At 30.7% G+C, this 5,549-nt stretch overlaps 1 long non-coding RNA gene across 1 annotated transcript; it reads right to left on the minus strand.

The window, feature by feature from the left end:
• Positions 1 to 280: 280 nt before the first annotated feature.
• On the minus strand, positions 281 to 3,732 carry LOC125423095 (uncharacterized). Its single transcript, XR_007241726.2, has 3 exons — positions 3,540 to 3,732; positions 3,150 to 3,239; positions 281 to 589 (listed from the first exon to the last, which is right to left on the minus strand). It is a non-coding gene; the product is annotated as an uncharacterized LOC125423095 (long non-coding RNA).
• Positions 3,733 to 5,549: the final 1,817 nt, after the last annotated feature.

Consider the following 5,549-nt stretch of genomic DNA (forward strand, 5'->3'; position numbering starts at 1 on the left):
AATATAGGTTCCATATAGGAATGTCAACGGGACGGGATGGGACCAGTTTTTAAAATCTCATCCTTATTCCCGAGGGGAATTTTCTATCTCGTTCCCACAGTTTTTCCTGTTTCTTTAGAGGCGGGGTTGGGACCGGGATTCTCCAATCAGGGACGGGACAAGAAATTTTTTTTTTTTTTTTATCATTCATATAATTATTTTTTAAAAAATTTATATAATTTTTTTTTTGCGAGTAAAATATAAATAAAGTGATTAATATGCAATAAAAATACAATAAAATATATCGATCTCGGCGATAAAAGTTGAAGGTTTATTGTTGGAGCTTATAAGAAAAGAAGAAAATGATGTTTTACATAAATGAAATTATAATAAATAAATAAATATATATACCGGGCCGGGTTCGAGTTGGGATGTTTATTCCTCGTCCTCGGCCCATCCCTGATTCAGATTTTAAACCTTTGCCCCAAGCTTGTCCTGTAATTCCAATTGTTCGAGAAAAAACTACCCCGTTAGAGGCTGTGCACCGTGGGTATCGGGTCGTGCGGGGCAAATTGCCATTAATAGTTCCATATAATGCTCCAAAACAATTCTATGTCACAAAACAAAGTTATTAATGTTAGATAATGCTACAAATAATCGAAATATAATATTAGTAACCAAACTCTTCCACATACGTACCTTAAACATTTTCCATCTATCATCTGAACAATTTTCTGACAAAGGTTCTGGATGTCTCAACAAAATCCTATGTAAGCGTAACATTCCATTCCATACTGAATTGAAGTATCTACTAACTATCTCCCCCGATCTATAAAACCTACTGATTATTGTACAGTTCTTCGCATGATGAGCAATTATGTACAGAAATATACACACTTGCTCTTCCAATGTAACAATACCATCTATTTTAACATATCCATCCTCGTGTAATAATTGATATAAAATATCAAATGTTCTCCTATCCATCATAAGTTGGCAAATACAATTCACATCATTGTCTAACAAACTATTTAGAAAAGACATCTGCAATTCTGTAGTCCTAGTTAATCGACTCCTAACCCCTCTATCATTTGTCATTCGCAATGATGTATACATGTAAATAAGGAACACAATCGTAAAACACATATAAGAAGTTTCTAATTCTAAATTATTTGGAAGCAACAAGAACGCAGTTAGTTTTCTTCGATCCATATCTACTACATAAAAAAAGAAAAAGAAATAAAAAGCACATCAATACTACTACAATATAACAAAAAGGCATATAGAAAAGTTGAACATATAGCCATATAGAATACTACTACAACATAACAAAAAACATCAAGCAAAAATGGGGCAAGATAATTACCATAAATACCATTTTACATTTTAAAATGAATGTCTCTATATATGATTTGGGTTCATTGAAATAATTGTTACCGCTTGAAATATCAATTGCTATGCAAATAATTGTGTGATCTCTATCGAGGTCCATTTGGCTCCAATGGGCCAATTCAATATTTGATGGCCCAACTCATCTAGAAAAGGCTTATTTAAGTAATTTCTCAATTTACATGCTCCATATACATTAATATGTAAAAAAATTTGGTTAAGAAAAACGAAACCTATACATTATATATATATATAGATTGTCAGCAATTTTTACTCAAATGATATATGGTATTATTTACTAATTTATAAATGATGGTTGTATATCGGTTTCCATAAATATCTGATTAAATTGGGAAAAATAAAATTGAAAAAAAGAAATCAATACTTCGTATTTTAATCATTAACAATATGCAAAACTTAATAATTAATTAAATTGATATTTTTTCTTTAAAAATAATGTTTAAATTAGAAATTCAGATACATAGATGAAGAAAGAAACAACAATAATATAGAAAGAGGCCCAATGAAATGGATCCAAACCAACCCATAAAATTATTTCTTAACAAGCCCTACAAAGAGTTGGGAGATACAGTAAGCAAAGGCCTAGCTAGAAGCTGCAAATAGGATAGTAACAAGAGGGCTTTTCCATCATACATGACAACAGAACATAAACTCCATCAACAGAGGACACATCTCGGCAGGAAAGCAAAATGCAAGAAAAAGGTTAATATAAAAACAAATGGCTTTTAGTTGTTCTTTATTATGAAATAAAATAATAAAAAACAGAAACTACTCACAATATGAATGACAATTTGATAATCAAAAAATTAAGTTCTGCAGCTCTAATAATAACTTAATTCTTATGATTTTTTATTTCTAGGAAAAGATTTAAGAAATATAGAGTTTCAATTCAAAAATATATTGGGGCCTAAATTCTTAAAAATTCAGAGGCTATTTGAAGCCTAGAAGAGATGAAGGAAGCAGCTGTTTGTTTCAACATTCTAGTATTATTGAGAAGTGGCAATAATAAAAGAGGAAGCACTAAAAAGCTTCTTAAACTGATTAATATCTTTGGAAGCCTAAATTAGAGAAAGGAAAGTTATTTTCCTTGGTGACTAATTAGACAAGTGGCAGCAAGTATGAGAAAATAAAAGTTTATGGATTTCTAAGCTATGCAGCTAGCAACATTGAAAGTTTAGGAAAAGGAAAATGAAAGGCACATGCACTCTTTGATTTAGGGAACTTAATAAAAGAAAAATTTCCTTAATAGCTATCTGTTCCCTAGCCTATATATATAGATGCGGGAGTTGCTAAGGGGATTCATGTAAGAAAATTCTGGCAACAGCAACACATAAGCCTAGAGAAAATTGAGAGCCAAATTTATGGTTTCAAAACTATGTCTACATCTTAGAAAACATTCAAAAACAACAACTTGCAGTACAAATCTCACATTCCGAAAATGTCAACTCCAAGTTCTACATTCTATACATTTAAAAGAGAAATTAGATGCGTATGCAATAAACTTCTTTCTCTCTCTCTCCCTTTTCGGTCATGCAAAACCAAACAATCTAGAACTAAGTCAAACAATCCAAAGCCAAACAATCCAAACCTAAAAAGAGATGATAAAAATAAAATGCACACCTCTAAGAGTAAACAAGAAAGCATAACAATTCAGAAAGCAGAAAAATCCAAGTCCAGCTTAGATGGTTTTATACAGAAATTATGGCTTACTACAAAAACTTCCAAAAAAATCAAGTGGAAAAAAACAATGAAGAGTTTACCTTCCAAATTTGCAGTAATCTCAAGTGAATGTCCTTAATCAAGTGCTATAGACCTTCCAAATTTTGCCTTCCTCCCCACAAATCAAAGCCCTAATTTGCATATCAAAACTTTAATTTTACAGATACAAATCACATGAATACAATTTAATAAAGCCTTCATTTTTGCAAAGCAAAGATAACAAATCACTTTCAAAAACAAAGAAGAAGTGTAGAAAATGAAAGAGAAGAAGAAGAAGAAGAAAGGACGAATCAGCATCAATGATGCTGGGTGTAAGAAACGGCCATAATTTTTGCAAATCGAAGGAGAAGAAAGAACAGTCGAAGGAGAAGAAAGAACAATCGAAGGAGAGGAAGGTAAAGAAATAGATGGAAGAAGGAAAGAGAACTCACTGACTATGTGTGTTACTCGAACAGATATAAGCAGAGATCAAGTAAGAGACGCGATCGACATGATCAGGTGACAGAGAATAGAGCTACATTGGCGAGAGACACGATCCAGAGCTACTTCAACACGATCCAGTGAAAGAGAGCAAAACTTATTCGACGAAAGACACCAGTGAGAAGGAGGAAAGATGCTTCTTCGAGTTTGGGACATAACTGACCCACGTGAATGGACGGGTCATTTGTGTCCTCTTCGCATGGGATAACATGGCCCAATGGGATAACCTGTCACGTTCTTTAATTGCATTCCTAAACACGGGATTGAAACTATGTCCTGTCCTGTCCTAACTTGTCCAATCCAGTGTAACAAACACTACCTAAGTGTTTTTCTATTTGTTTCTTAAAACGCAAAGAGGAAGACAGAATAGAAAAAGAGGGAAAAAGAAAAGGAGAGAAGAAAATTGAATAAAAAATTTATATTACAAAAATGACACATGGTCATTTTCTATAGCACATAAGTTTTTTTTTTTTTTTTGGAAGGAAGGTTTGTATAGAAAGTGGAGATTAGCTGTCAAAAATAAATGGCTTTAGACACCATATTAGATAAGCCAGGATGGAATAATTGTTACATTTATTACTTCTCTACTTTTATCATAAGCAAGGACAAAGCTTTTAATGTATAGATCTATACAGAATTCAAATTGACAAAAATAAATAAATAAAACTAATTTTTCCATCTTTTGCTTTATTTTTTAAAATTAAATCATTAATTTGTTTATAGCTTATTTATTTTATAAAAGAAAAATGATATTTGTTATCATTGATGGTTCATTATCAACGATTTGTGACTTGAAAAATCAAAAGAAAATAATTTAAAAGAAGTAAGAGGGAAGGGCCCATTCTTAGAGTTATAAAAGAAGGAGAGAGTGCGGCTTTCCTTGTTGATGTTATGCTTATCAAATTATTCACTAAATTTATTTAACAAATGATGTGATATTTGATAGGATAACATTTAATTAATTTTTTTTATTTTTTATTTACTTGTTCATTTAAAACTTCAATAACATTTTAAGATGTGTTATTTGATACATAAATTTGAAAAACATTTTGATTCCTATAGCATTATTAATTCATTTTTTAAAAACTAATATACTTGTTGAGAAAAAAGGAGTAATACATACAATTAAAATTTTATAAGAGTAGTTTTTTTACCAATTCCGAATAAATTGTATATGTCCTACATCTAGATTAAATTACAAAAGGATCCAAAACTTTTTTCATGCTCTGCCTTGTAGGGAAAATCAATAAAAAAAAAACAAGCCACATACGCCATTTATTCTTGAGAACAAATTAAGAGAGCGATTGTTAATTTGAGGACAAATCCATCCATGATCTTCCTGATCAAAGACCGGTTGAGGAATGCGAGGAGTTCTTCTCACATCCCAGAAGTTGCCGATTAAATATCATTCTTTGTAAGGTTCATCCAACGAAGTATCCCCTAGAAGGAGGTTTAGAAGAAAATTGGTTTCTTATGCTGCTCTTTTTAGAAATAGACTACGAACATTAATTAATTTTACAATTTGGATATTTTATCGAAAAATGAAAAATTTTATTGCAATTTTTATATATGCAAAGGTGATCACAATCCGCACCTAATGGCAATGGTATGGTAAAAAGACTGGTTGGAGGTTGCATTTAGTAATTTGGTATGTATTGAAACCGTGTAAAGTTCAAACGGAATTGCAAATAGAAATTCTCATTTAATAAACAATTGCTAGCCAAAAATTCAATTAGATTGTATTGCAATAAGTTGGAATTAAGGGCACAAATGTAATATTTAAAAAATAAATCTGAAGTGATGATATTTTTCCAAATTAAAAGTGCTAAAATATAATTATCTCAAAATTTGACAAAGATTATATATAAAATATATATAACTTTTTATTAATCTATAAAATTTTATTGCAATTTTCCTTCGTTAAAATTTTATTGCAATTTTCATTATGGAGATCAATTCTA

The sequence above is a fragment of the Ziziphus jujuba genome, chromosome 5 (genome assembly GCF_031755915.1).
Source record: "Ziziphus jujuba cultivar Dongzao chromosome 5, ASM3175591v1".
NCBI classification, from domain to species: Eukaryota; Viridiplantae; Streptophyta; class Magnoliopsida; order Rosales; family Rhamnaceae; genus Ziziphus; species Ziziphus jujuba.